This window comes from Pungitius pungitius, chromosome 21 (genome assembly GCF_949316345.1).
Source record: "Pungitius pungitius chromosome 21, fPunPun2.1, whole genome shotgun sequence".
Classification (NCBI taxonomy): Eukaryota; Metazoa; Chordata; class Actinopteri; order Perciformes; family Gasterosteidae; genus Pungitius; species Pungitius pungitius.
The window spans coordinates 11182513-11196440 of record NC_084920.1 but is presented as its reverse complement, the minus strand read 5'-3'; the positions used below and the strand labels follow the sequence as shown (position 1 = coordinate 11196440).

At 41.8% G+C, this 13928-nt stretch overlaps 39 non-coding genes across 39 annotated transcripts; all 39 read left to right on the top strand.

Annotated features, from left to right (window-relative positions):
- Positions 1-85: 85 nt before the first annotated feature.
- trnai-aau (transfer RNA isoleucine (anticodon AAU)) lies at positions 86-159 on the top strand. The gene has a single exon. It is a non-coding gene; the product is annotated as a tRNA-Ile (tRNA).
- A 553-nt stretch (positions 160-712) lies between these two features.
- On the top strand, positions 713-786 carry trnai-aau (transfer RNA isoleucine (anticodon AAU)). Its single transcript has one exon. It is a non-coding gene; the product is annotated as a tRNA-Ile (tRNA).
- A 478-nt stretch (positions 787-1264) lies between these two features.
- Positions 1265-1338, top strand: trnai-aau (transfer RNA isoleucine (anticodon AAU)). The gene has a single exon. It is a non-coding gene; the product is annotated as a tRNA-Ile (tRNA).
- Positions 1339-1518: 180 nt separating this feature from the next.
- On the top strand, positions 1519-1591 carry trnar-ucg (transfer RNA arginine (anticodon UCG)). Its single transcript has one exon. It is a non-coding gene; the product is annotated as a tRNA-Arg (tRNA).
- A 230-nt stretch (positions 1592-1821) lies between these two features.
- On the top strand, positions 1822-1895 carry trnai-aau (transfer RNA isoleucine (anticodon AAU)). Its single transcript has one exon. It is a non-coding gene; the product is annotated as a tRNA-Ile (tRNA).
- Positions 1896-2075: 180 nt separating this feature from the next.
- On the top strand, positions 2076-2148 carry trnar-ucg (transfer RNA arginine (anticodon UCG)). The gene has a single exon. It is a non-coding gene; the product is annotated as a tRNA-Arg (tRNA).
- A 230-nt stretch (positions 2149-2378) lies between these two features.
- trnai-aau (transfer RNA isoleucine (anticodon AAU)) lies at positions 2379-2452 on the top strand. Its single transcript has one exon. It is a non-coding gene; the product is annotated as a tRNA-Ile (tRNA).
- Positions 2453-3005: 553 nt separating this feature from the next.
- trnai-aau (transfer RNA isoleucine (anticodon AAU)) lies at positions 3006-3079 on the top strand. The gene has a single exon. It is a non-coding gene; the product is annotated as a tRNA-Ile (tRNA).
- A 478-nt stretch (positions 3080-3557) lies between these two features.
- On the top strand, positions 3558-3631 carry trnai-aau (transfer RNA isoleucine (anticodon AAU)). Its single transcript has one exon. It is a non-coding gene; the product is annotated as a tRNA-Ile (tRNA).
- A 180-nt stretch (positions 3632-3811) lies between these two features.
- trnar-ucg (transfer RNA arginine (anticodon UCG)) lies at positions 3812-3884 on the top strand. The gene has a single exon. It is a non-coding gene; the product is annotated as a tRNA-Arg (tRNA).
- Positions 3885-4114: 230 nt separating this feature from the next.
- On the top strand, positions 4115-4188 carry trnai-aau (transfer RNA isoleucine (anticodon AAU)). The gene has a single exon. It is a non-coding gene; the product is annotated as a tRNA-Ile (tRNA).
- Positions 4189-4368: 180 nt separating this feature from the next.
- On the top strand, positions 4369-4441 carry trnar-ucg (transfer RNA arginine (anticodon UCG)). Its single transcript has one exon. It is a non-coding gene; the product is annotated as a tRNA-Arg (tRNA).
- Positions 4442-4671: 230 nt separating this feature from the next.
- trnai-aau (transfer RNA isoleucine (anticodon AAU)) lies at positions 4672-4745 on the top strand. Its single transcript has one exon. It is a non-coding gene; the product is annotated as a tRNA-Ile (tRNA).
- Positions 4746-4925: 180 nt separating this feature from the next.
- trnar-ucg (transfer RNA arginine (anticodon UCG)) lies at positions 4926-4998 on the top strand. The gene has a single exon. It is a non-coding gene; the product is annotated as a tRNA-Arg (tRNA).
- A 230-nt stretch (positions 4999-5228) lies between these two features.
- trnai-aau (transfer RNA isoleucine (anticodon AAU)) lies at positions 5229-5302 on the top strand. The gene has a single exon. It is a non-coding gene; the product is annotated as a tRNA-Ile (tRNA).
- Positions 5303-5855: 553 nt separating this feature from the next.
- trnai-aau (transfer RNA isoleucine (anticodon AAU)) lies at positions 5856-5929 on the top strand. The gene has a single exon. It is a non-coding gene; the product is annotated as a tRNA-Ile (tRNA).
- Positions 5930-6407: 478 nt separating this feature from the next.
- trnai-aau (transfer RNA isoleucine (anticodon AAU)) lies at positions 6408-6481 on the top strand. The gene has a single exon. It is a non-coding gene; the product is annotated as a tRNA-Ile (tRNA).
- Positions 6482-6661: 180 nt separating this feature from the next.
- trnar-ucg (transfer RNA arginine (anticodon UCG)) lies at positions 6662-6734 on the top strand. Its single transcript has one exon. It is a non-coding gene; the product is annotated as a tRNA-Arg (tRNA).
- Positions 6735-6964: 230 nt separating this feature from the next.
- On the top strand, positions 6965-7038 carry trnai-aau (transfer RNA isoleucine (anticodon AAU)). The gene has a single exon. It is a non-coding gene; the product is annotated as a tRNA-Ile (tRNA).
- A 180-nt stretch (positions 7039-7218) lies between these two features.
- On the top strand, positions 7219-7291 carry trnar-ucg (transfer RNA arginine (anticodon UCG)). Its single transcript has one exon. It is a non-coding gene; the product is annotated as a tRNA-Arg (tRNA).
- Positions 7292-7521: 230 nt separating this feature from the next.
- trnai-aau (transfer RNA isoleucine (anticodon AAU)) lies at positions 7522-7595 on the top strand. The gene has a single exon. It is a non-coding gene; the product is annotated as a tRNA-Ile (tRNA).
- Positions 7596-7775: 180 nt separating this feature from the next.
- Positions 7776-7848, top strand: trnar-ucg (transfer RNA arginine (anticodon UCG)). The gene has a single exon. It is a non-coding gene; the product is annotated as a tRNA-Arg (tRNA).
- Positions 7849-8078: 230 nt separating this feature from the next.
- trnai-aau (transfer RNA isoleucine (anticodon AAU)) lies at positions 8079-8152 on the top strand. Its single transcript has one exon. It is a non-coding gene; the product is annotated as a tRNA-Ile (tRNA).
- A 553-nt stretch (positions 8153-8705) lies between these two features.
- On the top strand, positions 8706-8779 carry trnai-aau (transfer RNA isoleucine (anticodon AAU)). The gene has a single exon. It is a non-coding gene; the product is annotated as a tRNA-Ile (tRNA).
- Positions 8780-9257: 478 nt separating this feature from the next.
- trnai-aau (transfer RNA isoleucine (anticodon AAU)) lies at positions 9258-9331 on the top strand. Its single transcript has one exon. It is a non-coding gene; the product is annotated as a tRNA-Ile (tRNA).
- Positions 9332-9511: 180 nt separating this feature from the next.
- On the top strand, positions 9512-9584 carry trnar-ucg (transfer RNA arginine (anticodon UCG)). Its single transcript has one exon. It is a non-coding gene; the product is annotated as a tRNA-Arg (tRNA).
- Positions 9585-9814: 230 nt separating this feature from the next.
- Positions 9815-9888, top strand: trnai-aau (transfer RNA isoleucine (anticodon AAU)). The gene has a single exon. It is a non-coding gene; the product is annotated as a tRNA-Ile (tRNA).
- Positions 9889-10068: 180 nt separating this feature from the next.
- On the top strand, positions 10069-10141 carry trnar-ucg (transfer RNA arginine (anticodon UCG)). Its single transcript has one exon. It is a non-coding gene; the product is annotated as a tRNA-Arg (tRNA).
- A 230-nt stretch (positions 10142-10371) lies between these two features.
- On the top strand, positions 10372-10445 carry trnai-aau (transfer RNA isoleucine (anticodon AAU)). The gene has a single exon. It is a non-coding gene; the product is annotated as a tRNA-Ile (tRNA).
- A 180-nt stretch (positions 10446-10625) lies between these two features.
- Positions 10626-10698, top strand: trnar-ucg (transfer RNA arginine (anticodon UCG)). The gene has a single exon. It is a non-coding gene; the product is annotated as a tRNA-Arg (tRNA).
- A 230-nt stretch (positions 10699-10928) lies between these two features.
- On the top strand, positions 10929-11002 carry trnai-aau (transfer RNA isoleucine (anticodon AAU)). Its single transcript has one exon. It is a non-coding gene; the product is annotated as a tRNA-Ile (tRNA).
- A 553-nt stretch (positions 11003-11555) lies between these two features.
- trnai-aau (transfer RNA isoleucine (anticodon AAU)) lies at positions 11556-11629 on the top strand. The gene has a single exon. It is a non-coding gene; the product is annotated as a tRNA-Ile (tRNA).
- A 478-nt stretch (positions 11630-12107) lies between these two features.
- trnai-aau (transfer RNA isoleucine (anticodon AAU)) lies at positions 12108-12181 on the top strand. Its single transcript has one exon. It is a non-coding gene; the product is annotated as a tRNA-Ile (tRNA).
- Positions 12182-12361: 180 nt separating this feature from the next.
- Positions 12362-12434, top strand: trnar-ucg (transfer RNA arginine (anticodon UCG)). The gene has a single exon. It is a non-coding gene; the product is annotated as a tRNA-Arg (tRNA).
- A 230-nt stretch (positions 12435-12664) lies between these two features.
- Positions 12665-12738, top strand: trnai-aau (transfer RNA isoleucine (anticodon AAU)). Its single transcript has one exon. It is a non-coding gene; the product is annotated as a tRNA-Ile (tRNA).
- Positions 12739-12918: 180 nt separating this feature from the next.
- Positions 12919-12991, top strand: trnar-ucg (transfer RNA arginine (anticodon UCG)). The gene has a single exon. It is a non-coding gene; the product is annotated as a tRNA-Arg (tRNA).
- Positions 12992-13221: 230 nt separating this feature from the next.
- trnai-aau (transfer RNA isoleucine (anticodon AAU)) lies at positions 13222-13295 on the top strand. The gene has a single exon. It is a non-coding gene; the product is annotated as a tRNA-Ile (tRNA).
- A 180-nt stretch (positions 13296-13475) lies between these two features.
- On the top strand, positions 13476-13548 carry trnar-ucg (transfer RNA arginine (anticodon UCG)). The gene has a single exon. It is a non-coding gene; the product is annotated as a tRNA-Arg (tRNA).
- A 230-nt stretch (positions 13549-13778) lies between these two features.
- On the top strand, positions 13779-13852 carry trnai-aau (transfer RNA isoleucine (anticodon AAU)). Its single transcript has one exon. It is a non-coding gene; the product is annotated as a tRNA-Ile (tRNA).
- The last annotated feature ends 76 nt before the right edge of the window (positions 13853-13928 follow it).

The following is a 13928-nucleotide window of genomic DNA, read 5'->3' as shown; positions in this document are numbered from 1 at the left end:
ACAGTTTTATGCTGCCTGCATTTTAGAACGTCTTTTGTGGAAAACTGTCTGGATTTAGTGGAGTTGGATGAGACCTTTAGGCATGGGCCGGTTAGCTCAGATGGTCAGAGCGTGGTGCTAATAACGCCAAGGTCATGGGTTCAATCCCCATACTGGCCAACAATATGGAAAGGGTAGAAAACAACCTCCAACTATTTAGTGTTATTTGCGCTTAACAAAAGCTTTTATTGCAAGGAAAAGTCCAGCAAGTAGTTTATCACACCTAAAGACGATCAAAAACTGGAAACATTTTGCTAGGTAACATGCTTGAAAAAAATACAAATGATAAGGTATGTTTTCAAAGATTCCATTGTGCCCCAATCGTTTTTCAATTGTACAATAGCACTTGTAAAATGTGAAAGTCTTTCTTTCTGCGACTACGTGGCCTAATGGACAAGGAGTCTGACTTCGGATCAGAAGATTGAGGGTTCGAGTCCCTTTGTGGTTGACAATTGCAAGTTCTTCGTAAGAAGCTTGGTGAAAGTATGTATTGTATCTGCTGGAAGCGTCAATGCTCCCAACACAATGGCTTTTGCTTCCTCAATGGGAACTTTGCAACTGAAGATGATAGGCACTCACACTCAGTTGACAGTTTTATGCTGCCTGCATTTTAGAACGTCTTTTCTGGAAAACTGTCTGGATTTAGTGGAGTTGGATGAGACCTTTAGGCATGGGCCGGTTAGCTCAGATGGTCAGAGCGTGGTGCTAATAACGCCAAGGTCATGGGTTCAATCCCCATACTGGCCAACAATATGGAAAGGCTAGTTTATCACACCTAAAGACGATCAAAAACTGGTAACATTTTGCTGGGTAACATGCTTGAAAAAAGTACAAATGATAAGGTATGTTTTCAAAGATTCCATTGTGCCCCAATCGTTTTTCAATTGTACAATAGCACTTGTAAAATGTGAAAGTCTTGCTTTCTGCGACTACGTGGCCTAATGGACAAGGAGTCTGACTTCGGATCAGAAGATTGAGGGTTCGAGTCCCTTTGTGGTTGACAATTGCAAGTTCTTCGTAAGAAGCTTGGTGAAACTATGTATTGTATCTGCTGGAAGCGTCAATGCTCCCAACACAATGGCTTTTGCTTCCTCAATGGGAACTTTGCAACTGAAGATGATAGGCACTGACACTCAGTTGACAGTTTTATGCTGCCTGCATTTTAGAACGTCTTTTCTGGAAAACTGTCTGGATTTAGTGGAGTTGGATGAGACCTTTAGGCATGGGCCGGTTAGCTCAGATGGTCAGAGCGTGGTGCTAATAACGCCAAGGTCATGGGTTCAATCCCCATACTGGCCAACAATATGGAAAGGCTAGTTTATCACACCTAAAGATGATCAAAAACTGGTAACATTTTGCTGGGTAACATGCTTGAAAAAAGTACAAATGATAATGTATGTTTTCAAAGATTCCACTGTGCCCCAATCGTTTTTCAATTTTATAATAGCACTTGTAAAATGTGAAAGTCTTGCTTTCTGTGACCACGTGGCCTAATGGACAAGGCGTCTGACTTCGGATCAGAAGATTGAGGGTTCGAGTCCCTTCGTGGTTGACAATTGCAAGTTCTTCGTAAGAAGCTTGGTGAAACTATGTATTGTATCTGCTGGAAGCGTCAATGCTCCCAACAAATGACATTTCCTTTTGCTTCTTCAATGGGAACTTTACAACTGAAGATGATAGGCACTGACACTCAGTTGACAGTTTTATGCTGCCTGCATTTTAGAACGTCTTTTCTGGAAAACTGTCTGGATTTAGTGGAGTTGGATGAGACCTTTAGGCATGGGCCGGTTAGCTCAGATGGTCAGAGCGTGGTGCTAATAACGCCAAGGTCATGGGTTCAATCCCCATACTGGCCAACAATATGGAAAGGCTAGTTTATCACACCTAAAGATGATCAAAAACTGGTAACATTTTGCTGGGTAACATGCTTGAAAAAAGTACAAATGATAATGTATGTTTTCAAAGATTCCACTGTGCCCCAATCGTTTTTCAATTTTATAATAGCACTTGTAAAATGTGAAAGTCTTGCTTTCTGTGACCACGTGGCCTAATGGACAAGGCGTCTGACTTCGGATCAGAAGATTGAGGGTTCGAGTCCCTTCGTGGTTGAAAATTGGAAGTTCTTCGTAAGAAGCTTGGTGAAGCTATGTATTGTATCTGCTGGAAGCGTCAATGCTCCCAACAAATGACATTTCCTTTTGCTTCTTCAATGGGAACTTTACAACTGAAGATGATAGGCACTGACACTCAGTTGACAGTTTTATGCTGCCTGCATTTTAGAACGTCTTTTGTGGAAAACTGTCTGGATTTAGTGGAGTTGGATGAGACCTTTAGGCATGGGCCGGTTAGCTCAGATGGTCAGAGCGTGGTGCTAATAACGCCAAGGTCATGGGTTCAATCCCCATACTGGCCAACAATATGGAAAGGGTAGAAAACAACCTCCAACTATTTAGTGTTATTTGCGCTTAACAAAAGCTTTTATTGCAAGGAAAAGTCCAGCAAGTAGTTTATCACACCTAAAGACGATCAAAAACTGGAAACATTTTGCTAGGTAACATGCTTGAAAAAAATACAAATGATAAGGTATGTTTTCAAAGATTCCATTGTGCCCCAATCGTTTTTCAATTGTACAATAGCACTTGTAAAATGTGAAAGTCTTTCTTTCTGCGACTACGTGGCCTAATGGACAAGGAGTCTGACTTCGGATCAGAAGATTGAGGGTTCGAGTCCCTTTGTGGTTGACAATTGCAAGTTCTTCGTAAGAAGCTTGGTGAAAGTATGTATTGTATCTGCTGGAAGCGTCAATGCTCCCAACACAATGGCTTTTGCTTCCTCAATGGGAACTTTGCAACTGAAGATGATAGGCACTCACACTCAGTTGACAGTTTTATGCTGCCTGCATTTTAGAACGTCTTTTCTGGAAAACTGTCTGGATTTAGTGGAGTTGGATGAGACCTTTAGGCATGGGCCGGTTAGCTCAGATGGTCAGAGCGTGGTGCTAATAACGCCAAGGTCATGGGTTCAATCCCCATACTGGCCAACAATATGGAAAGGCTAGTTTATCACACCTAAAGACGATCAAAAACTGGTAACATTTTGCTGGGTAACATGCTTGAAAAAAGTACAAATGATAAGGTATGTTTTCAAAGATTCCATTGTGCCCCAATCGTTTTTCAATTGTACAATAGCACTTGTAAAATGTGAAAGTCTTGCTTTCTGCGACTACGTGGCCTAATGGACAAGGAGTCTGACTTCGGATCAGAAGATTGAGGGTTCGAGTCCCTTTGTGGTTGACAATTGCAAGTTCTTCGTAAGAAGCTTGGTGAAACTATGTATTGTATCTGCTGGAAGCGTCAATGCTCCCAACACAATGGCTTTTGCTTCCTCAATGGGAACTTTGCAACTGAAGATGATAGGCACTGACACTCAGTTGACAGTTTTATGCTGCCTGCATTTTAGAACGTCTTTTCTGGAAAACTGTCTGGATTTAGTGGAGTTGGATGAGACCTTTAGGCATGGGCCGGTTAGCTCAGATGGTCAGAGCGTGGTGCTAATAACGCCAAGGTCATGGGTTCAATCCCCATACTGGCCAACAATATGGAAAGGCTAGTTTATCACACCTAAAGACGATCAAAAACTGGTAACATTTTGCTAGGTAACATGCTTGAAAAAAATACAAATGATAAGGTATGTTTTCAAAGATTCCACTGTGCCCCAATCGTTTTTCAATTTTACAATAGCACTTGTAAAATGTGAAAGTCTTGCTTTCTGCGACCACGTGGCCTAATGGACAAGGCGTCTGACTTCGGATCAGAAGATTGAGGGTTCGAGTCCCTTCGTGGTTGACAATTGCAAGTTCTTCGTAAGAAGCTTGGTGAAACTATGTATTGTATCTGCTGGAAGCGTCAATGCTCCCAACAAATGACATTTCCTTTTGCTTCTTCAATGGGAACTTTACAACTGAAGATGATAGGCACTGACACTCAGTTGACAGTTTTATGCTGCCTGCATTTTAGAACGTCTTTTCTGGAAAACTGTCTGGATTTAGTGGAGTTGGATGAGACCTTTAGGCATGGGCCGGTTAGCTCAGATGGTCAGAGCGTGGTGCTAATAACGCCAAGGTCATGGGTTCAATCCCCATACTGGCCAACAATATGGAAAGGCTAGTTTATCACACCTAAAGATGATCAAAAACTGGTAACATTTTGCTGGGTAACATGCTTGAAAAAAGTACAAATGATAATGTATGTTTTCAAAGATTCCACTGTGCCCCAATCGTTTTTCAATTTTATAATAGCACTTGTAAAATGTGAAAGTCTTGCTTTCTGTGACCACGTGGCCTAATGGACAAGGCGTCTGACTTCGGATCAGAAGATTGAGGGTTCGAGTCCCTTCGTGGTTGACAATTGCAAGTTCTTCGTAAGAAGCTTGGTGAAACTATGTATTGTATCTGCTGGAAGCGTCAATGCTCCCAACAAATGACATTTCCTTTTGCTTCTTCAATGGGAACTTTACAACTGAAGATGATAGGCACTGACACTCAGTTGACAGTTTTATGCTGCCTGCATTTTAGAACGTCTTTTCTGGAAAACTGTCTGGATTTAGTGGAGTTGGATGAGACCTTTAGGCATGGGCCGGTTAGCTCAGATGGTCAGAGCGTGGTGCTAATAACGCCAAGGTCATGGGTTCAATCCCCATACTGGCCAACAATATGGAAAGGCTAGTTTATCACACCTAAAGATGATCAAAAACTGGTAACATTTTGCTGGGTAACATGCTTGAAAAAAGTACAAATGATAATGTATGTTTTCAAAGATTCCACTGTGCCCCAATCGTTTTTCAATTTTATAATAGCACTTGTAAAATGTGAAAGTCTTGCTTTCTGTGACCACGTGGCCTAATGGACAAGGCGTCTGACTTCGGATCAGAAGATTGAGGGTTCGAGTCCCTTCGTGGTTGAAAATTGGAAGTTCTTCGTAAGAAGCTTGGTGAAGCTATGTATTGTATCTGCTGGAAGCGTCAATGCTCCCAACAAATGACATTTCCTTTTGCTTCTTCAATGGGAACTTTACAACTGAAGATGATAGGCACTGACACTCAGTTGACAGTTTTATGCTGCCTGCATTTTAGAACGTCTTTTGTGGAAAACTGTCTGGATTTAGTGGAGTTGGATGAGACCTTTAGGCATGGGCCGGTTAGCTCAGATGGTCAGAGCGTGGTGCTAATAACGCCAAGGTCATGGGTTCAATCCCCATACTGGCCAACAATATGGAAAGGGTAGAAAACAACCTCCAACTATTTAGTGTTATTTGCGCTTAACAAAAGCTTTTATTGCAAGGAAAAGTCCAGCAAGTAGTTTATCACACCTAAAGACGATCAAAAACTGGAAACATTTTGCTAGGTAACATGCTTGAAAAAAATACAAATGATAAGGTATGTTTTCAAAGATTCCATTGTGCCCCAATCGTTTTTCAATTGTACAATAGCACTTGTAAAATGTGAAAGTCTTTCTTTCTGCGACTACGTGGCCTAATGGACAAGGAGTCTGACTTCGGATCAGAAGATTGAGGGTTCGAGTCCCTTTGTGGTTGACAATTGCAAGTTCTTCGTAAGAAGCTTGGTGAAAGTATGTATTGTATCTGCTGGAAGCGTCAATGCTCCCAACACAATGGCTTTTGCTTCCTCAATGGGAACTTTGCAACTGAAGATGATAGGCACTCACACTCAGTTGACAGTTTTATGCTGCCTGCATTTTAGAACGTCTTTTCTGGAAAACTGTCTGGATTTAGTGGAGTTGGATGAGACCTTTAGGCATGGGCCGGTTAGCTCAGATGGTCAGAGCGTGGTGCTAATAACGCCAAGGTCATGGGTTCAATCCCCATACTGGCCAACAATATGGAAAGGCTAGTTTATCACACCTAAAGACGATCAAAAACTGGTAACATTTTGCTGGGTAACATGCTTGAAAAAAGTACAAATGATAAGGTATGTTTTCAAAGATTCCATTGTGCCCCAATCGTTTTTCAATTGTACAATAGCACTTGTAAAATGTGAAAGTCTTGCTTTCTGCGACTACGTGGCCTAATGGACAAGGAGTCTGACTTCGGATCAGAAGATTGAGGGTTCGAGTCCCTTTGTGGTTGACAATTGCAAGTTCTTCGTAAGAAGCTTGGTGAAACTATGTATTGTATCTGCTGGAAGCGTCAATGCTCCCAACACAATGGCTTTTGCTTCCTCAATGGGAACTTTGCAACTGAAGATGATAGGCACTGACACTCAGTTGACAGTTTTATGCTGCCTGCATTTTAGAACGTCTTTTCTGGAAAACTGTCTGGATTTAGTGGAGTTGGATGAGACCTTTAGGCATGGGCCGGTTAGCTCAGATGGTCAGAGCGTGGTGCTAATAACGCCAAGGTCATGGGTTCAATCCCCATACTGGCCAACAATATGGAAAGGCTAGTTTATCACACCTAAAGACGATCAAAAACTGGTAACATTTTGCTAGGTAACATGCTTGAAAAAAATACAAATGATAAGGTATGTTTTCAAAGATTCCACTGTGCCCCAATCGTTTTTCAATTTTACAATAGCACTTGTAAAATGTGAAAGTCTTGCTTTCTGCGACCACGTGGCCTAATGGACAAGGCGTCTGACTTCGGATCAGAAGATTGAGGGTTCGAGTCCCTTCGTGGTTGACAATTGCAAGTTCTTCGTAAGAAGCTTGGTGAAACTATGTATTGTATCTGCTGGAAGCGTCAATGCTCCCAACAAATGACATTTCCTTTTGCTTCTTCAATGGGAACTTTACAACTGAAGATGATAGGCACTGACACTCAGTTGACAGTTTTATGCTGCCTGCATTTTAGAACGTCTTTTCTGGAAAACTGTCTGGATTTAGTGGAGTTGGATGAGACCTTTAGGCATGGGCCGGTTAGCTCAGATGGTCAGAGCGTGGTGCTAATAACGCCAAGGTCATGGGTTCAATCCCCATACTGGCCAACAATATGGAAAGGCTAGTTTATCACACCTAAAGATGATCAAAAACTGGTAACATTTTGCTGGGTAACATGCTTGAAAAAAGTACAAATGATAATGTATGTTTTCAAAGATTCCACTGTGCCCCAATCGTTTTTCAATTTTATAATAGCACTTGTAAAATGTGAAAGTCTTGCTTTCTGTGACCACGTGGCCTAATGGACAAGGCGTCTGACTTCGGATCAGAAGATTGAGGGTTCGAGTCCCTTCGTGGTTGACAATTGCAAGTTCTTCGTAAGAAGCTTGGTGAAACTATGTATTGTATCTGCTGGAAGCGTCAATGCTCCCAACAAATGACATTTCCTTTTGCTTCTTCAATGGGAACTTTACAACTGAAGATGATAGGCACTGACACTCAGTTGACAGTTTTATGCTGCCTGCATTTTAGAACGTCTTTTCTGGAAAACTGTCTGGATTTAGTGGAGTTGGATGAGACCTTTAGGCATGGGCCGGTTAGCTCAGATGGTCAGAGCGTGGTGCTAATAACGCCAAGGTCATGGGTTCAATCCCCATACTGGCCAACAATATGGAAAGGCTAGTTTATCACACCTAAAGATGATCAAAAACTGGTAACATTTTGCTGGGTAACATGCTTGAAAAAAGTACAAATGATAATGTATGTTTTCAAAGATTCCACTGTGCCCCAATCGTTTTTCAATTTTATAATAGCACTTGTAAAATGTGAAAGTCTTGCTTTCTGTGACCACGTGGCCTAATGGACAAGGCGTCTGACTTCGGATCAGAAGATTGAGGGTTCGAGTCCCTTCGTGGTTGAAAATTGGAAGTTCTTCGTAAGAAGCTTGGTGAAGCTATGTATTGTATCTGCTGGAAGCGTCAATGCTCCCAACAAATGACATTTCCTTTTGCTTCTTCAATGGGAACTTTACAACTGAAGATGATAGGCACTGACACTCAGTTGACAGTTTTATGCTGCCTGCATTTTAGAACGTCTTTTGTGGAAAACTGTCTGGATTTAGTGGAGTTGGATGAGACCTTTAGGCATGGGCCGGTTAGCTCAGATGGTCAGAGCGTGGTGCTAATAACGCCAAGGTCATGGGTTCAATCCCCATACTGGCCAACAATATGGAAAGGGTAGAAAACAACCTCCAACTATTTAGTGTTATTTGCGCTTAACAAAAGCTTTTATTGCAAGGAAAAGTCCAGCAAGTAGTTTATCACACCTAAAGACGATCAAAAACTGGAAACATTTTGCTAGGTAACATGCTTGAAAAAAATACAAATGATAAGGTATGTTTTCAAAGATTCCATTGTGCCCCAATCGTTTTTCAATTGTACAATAGCACTTGTAAAATGTGAAAGTCTTTCTTTCTGCGACTACGTGGCCTAATGGACAAGGAGTCTGACTTCGGATCAGAAGATTGAGGGTTCGAGTCCCTTTGTGGTTGACAATTGCAAGTTCTTCGTAAGAAGCTTGGTGAAAGTATGTATTGTATCTGCTGGAAGCGTCAATGCTCCCAACACAATGGCTTTTGCTTCCTCAATGGGAACTTTGCAACTGAAGATGATAGGCACTCACACTCAGTTGACAGTTTTATGCTGCCTGCATTTTAGAACGTCTTTTCTGGAAAACTGTCTGGATTTAGTGGAGTTGGATGAGACCTTTAGGCATGGGCCGGTTAGCTCAGATGGTCAGAGCGTGGTGCTAATAACGCCAAGGTCATGGGTTCAATCCCCATACTGGCCAACAATATGGAAAGGCTAGTTTATCACACCTAAAGACGATCAAAAACTGGTAACATTTTGCTGGGTAACATGCTTGAAAAAAGTACAAATGATAAGGTATGTTTTCAAAGATTCCATTGTGCCCCAATCGTTTTTCAATTGTACAATAGCACTTGTAAAATGTGAAAGTCTTGCTTTCTGCGACTACGTGGCCTAATGGACAAGGAGTCTGACTTCGGATCAGAAGATTGAGGGTTCGAGTCCCTTTGTGGTTGACAATTGCAAGTTCTTCGTAAGAAGCTTGGTGAAACTATGTATTGTATCTGCTGGAAGCGTCAATGCTCCCAACACAATGGCTTTTGCTTCCTCAATGGGAACTTTGCAACTGAAGATGATAGGCACTGACACTCAGTTGACAGTTTTATGCTGCCTGCATTTTAGAACGTCTTTTCTGGAAAACTGTCTGGATTTAGTGGAGTTGGATGAGACCTTTAGGCATGGGCCGGTTAGCTCAGATGGTCAGAGCGTGGTGCTAATAACGCCAAGGTCATGGGTTCAATCCCCATACTGGCCAACAATATGGAAAGGCTAGTTTATCACACCTAAAGACGATCAAAAACTGGTAACATTTTGCTAGGTAACATGCTTGAAAAAAATACAAATGATAAGGTATGTTTTCAAAGATTCCACTGTGCCCCAATCGTTTTTCAATTTTACAATAGCACTTGTAAAATGTGAAAGTCTTGCTTTCTGCGACCACGTGGCCTAATGGACAAGGCGTCTGACTTCGGATCAGAAGATTGAGGGTTCGAGTCCCTTCGTGGTTGACAATTGCAAGTTCTTCGTAAGAAGCTTGGTGAAACTATGTATTGTATCTGCTGGAAGCGTCAATGCTCCCAACAAATGACATTTCCTTTTGCTTCTTCAATGGGAACTTTACAACTGAAGATGATAGGCACTGACACTCAGTTGACAGTTTTATGCTGCCTGCATTTTAGAACGTCTTTTCTGGAAAACTGTCTGGATTTAGTGGAGTTGGATGAGACCTTTAGGCATGGGCCGGTTAGCTCAGATGGTCAGAGCGTGGTGCTAATAACGCCAAGGTCATGGGTTCAATCCCCATACTGGCCAACAATATGGAAAGGCTAGTTTATCACACCTAAAGATGATCAAAAACTGGTAACATTTTGCTGGGTAACATGCTTGAAAAAAGTACAAATGATAATGTATGTTTTCAAAGATTCCACTGTGCCCCAATCGTTTTTCAATTTTATAATAGCACTTGTAAAATGTGAAAGTCTTGCTTTCTGTGACCACGTGGCCTAATGGACAAGGCGTCTGACTTCGGATCAGAAGATTGAGGGTTCGAGTCCCTTCGTGGTTGACAATTGCAAGTTCTTCGTAAGAAGCTTGGTGAAACTATGTATTGTATCTGCTGGAAGCGTCAATGCTCCCAACAAATGACATTTCCTTTTGCTTCTTCAATGGGAACTTTACAACTGAAGATGATAGGCACTGACACTCAGTTGACAGTTTTATGCTGCCTGCATTTTAGAACGTCTTTTCTGGAAAACTGTCTGGATTTAGTGGAGTTGGATGAGACCTTTAGGCATGGGCCGGTTAGCTCAGATGGTCAGAGCGTGGTGCTAATAACGCCAAGGTCATGGGTTCAATCCCCATACTGGCCAACAATATGGAAAGGCTAGTTTATCACACCTAAAGATGATCAAAAACTGGTAACATTTTGCTGGGTAACATGCTTGAAAAAAGTACAAATGATAATGTATGTTTTCAAAGATTCCACTGTGCCCCAATCGTTTTTCAATTTTATAATAGCACTTGTAAAATGTGAAAGTCTTGCTTTCTGTGACCACGTGGCCTAATGGACAAGGCGTCTGACTTCGGATCAGAAGATTGAGGGTTCGAGTCCCTTCGTGGTTGAAAATTGGAAGTTCTTCGTAAGAAGCTTGGTGAAGCTATGTATTGTATCTGCTGGAAGCGTCAATGCTCCCAACAAATGACATTTCCTTTTGCTTCTTCAATGGGAACTTTACAACTGAAGATGATAGGCACTGACACTCAGTTGACAGTTTTATGCTGCCTGCATTTTAGAACGTCTTTTGTGGAAAACTGTCTGGATTTAGTGGAGTTGGATGAGACCTTTAGGCATGGGCCGGTTAGCTCAGATGGTCAGAGCGTGGTGCTAATAACGCCAAGGTCATGGGTTCAATCCCCATACTGGCCAACAATATGGAAAGGGTAGAAAACAACCTCCAACTATTTAGTGTTATTTGCGCTTAACAAAAGCTTTTATTGCAAGGAAAAGTCCAGCAAGTAGTTTATCACACCTAAAGACGATCAAAAACTGGAAACATTTTGCTAGGTAACATGCTTGAAAAAAATACAAATGATAAGGTATGTTTTCAAAGATTCCATTGTGCCCCAATCGTTTTTCAATTGTACAATAGCACTTGTAAAATGTGAAAGTCTTTCTTTCTGCGACTACGTGGCCTAATGGACAAGGAGTCTGACTTCGGATCAGAAGATTGAGGGTTCGAGTCCCTTTGTGGTTGACAATTGCAAGTTCTTCGTAAGAAGCTTGGTGAAAGTATGTATTGTATCTGCTGGAAGCGTCAATGCTCCCAACACAATGGCTTTTGCTTCCTCAATGGGAACTTTGCAACTGAAGATGATAGGCACTCACACTCAGTTGACAGTTTTATGCTGCCTGCATTTTAGAACGTCTTTTCTGGAAAACTGTCTGGATTTAGTGGAGTTGGATGAGACCTTTAGGCATGGGCCGGTTAGCTCAGATGGTCAGAGCGTGGTGCTAATAACGCCAAGGTCATGGGTTCAATCCCCATACTGGCCAACAATATGGAAAGGCTAGTTTATCACACCTAAAGACGATCAAAAACTGGTAACATTTTGCTGGGTAACATGCTTGAAAAAAGTACAAATGATAAGGTATGTTTTCAAAGATTCCATTGTGCCCCAATCGTTTTTCAATTGTACAATAGCACTTGTAAAATGTGAAAGTCTTGCTTTCTGCGACTACGTGGCCTAATGGACAAGGAGTCTGACTTCGGATCAGAAGATTGAGGGTTCGAGTCCCTTTGTGGTTGACAATTGCAAGTTCTTCGTAAGAAGCTTGGTGAAACTATGTATTGTATCTGCTGGAAGCGTCAATGCTCCCAACACAATGGCTTTTGCTTCCTCAATGGGAACTTTGCAACTGAAGATGATAGGCACTGACACTCAGTTGACAGTTTTATGCTGCCTGCATTTTAGAACGTCTTTTCTGGAAAACTGTCTGGATTTAGTGGAGTTGGATGAGACCTTTAGGCATGGGCCGGTTAGCTCAGATGGTCAGAGCGTGGTGCTAATAACGCCAAGGTCATGGGTTCAATCCCCATACTGGCCAACAATATGGAAAGGCTAGTTTATCACACCTAAAGACGATCAAAAACTGGTAACATTTTGCTAGGTAACATGCTTGAAAAAAATACAAATGATAAGGTATGTTTTCAAAGATTCCACTGTGCCCCAATCGTTTTTCAATTTTACAATAGCACTTGTAAAATGTGAAAGTCTTGCTTTCTGCGACCACGTGGCCTAATGGACAAGGCGTCTGACTTCGGATCAGAAGATTGAGGGTTCGAGTCCCTTCGTGGTTGACAATTGCAAGTTCTTCGTAAGAAGCTTGGTGAAACTATGTATTGTATCTGCTGGAAGCGTCAATGCTCCCAACAAATGACATTTCCTTTTGCTTCTTCAATGGGAACTTTACAACTGAAGATGATAGGCACTGACACTCAGTTGACAGTTTTATGCTGCCTGCATTTTAGAACGTCTTTTCTGGAAAACTGTCTGGATTTAGTGGAGTTGGATGAGACCTTTAGGCATGGGCCGGTTAGCTCAGATGGTCAGAGCGTGGTGCTAATAACGCCAAGGTCATGGGTTCAATCCCCATACTGGCCAACAATATGGAAAGGCTAGTTTATCACACCTAAAGATGATCAAAAACTGGTAACATTTTGCTGGGTAACATGCTTGAAAAAAGTACAAATGATAATGTATGTTTTCAAAGATTCCACTGTGCCCCAATCGTTTTTCAATTTTATAATAGCACTTGTAAAATGTGAAAGTCTTGCTTTCTGTGACCACGTGGCCTAATGGACAAGGCGTCTGACTTCGGATCAGAAGATTGAGGGTTCGAGTCCCTTCGTGGTTGACAATTGCAAGTTCTTCGTAAGAAGCTTGGTGAAACTATGTATTGTATCTGCTGGAAGCGTCAATGCTCCCAACAAATGACATTTCCTTTTGCTTCTTCAATGGGAACTTTACAACTGAAGATGATAGGCACTGACACTCAGTTGACAGTTTTATGCTGCCTGCATTTTAGAACGTCTTTTCTGGAAAACTGTCTGGATTTAGTGGAGTTGGATGAGACCTTTAGGCATGGGCCGGTTAGCTCAGATGGTCAGAGCGTGGTGCTAATAACGCCAAGGTCATGGGTTCAATCCCCATACTGGCCAACAATATGGAAAGGCTAGTTTATCACACCTAAAGATGATCAAAAACTGGTAACATTTTGCTGGGTAACATGCTTGAAAAAAGTACAAATGATAATGTATGTTTTCAAAGATTCCACTGTGCCCCAATCGTTTTTCAATTTTATAATAGCACTTGTAAAATGTGAAAGTCTTGCTTTCTGTGACCACGTGGCCTAATGGACAAGGCGTCTGACTTCGGATCAGAAGATTGAGGGTTCGAGTCCCTTCGTGGTTGAAAATTGGAAGTTCTTCGTAAGAAGCTTGGTGAAGCTATGTATTGTATCTGCTGGAAGCGTCAATGCTCCCAACAAATGACATTTCCTTTTGCTTCTTCAATGGGAACTTTACAACTGAAGATGATAGGCACTGACACTCAGTTGACAGTTTTATGCTGCCTGCATTTTAGAACGTCTTTTGTGGAAAACTGTCTGGATTTAGTGGAGTTGGATGAGACCTTTAGGCATGGGCCGGTTAGCTCAGATGGTCAGAGCGTGGTGCTAATAACGCCAAGGTCATGGGTTCAATCCCCATACTGGCCAACAATATGGAAAGGGTAGAAAACAACCTCCAACTATTTAGTGTTATTTGCGCTTAACAAAAGCTTTTATTGCAAGG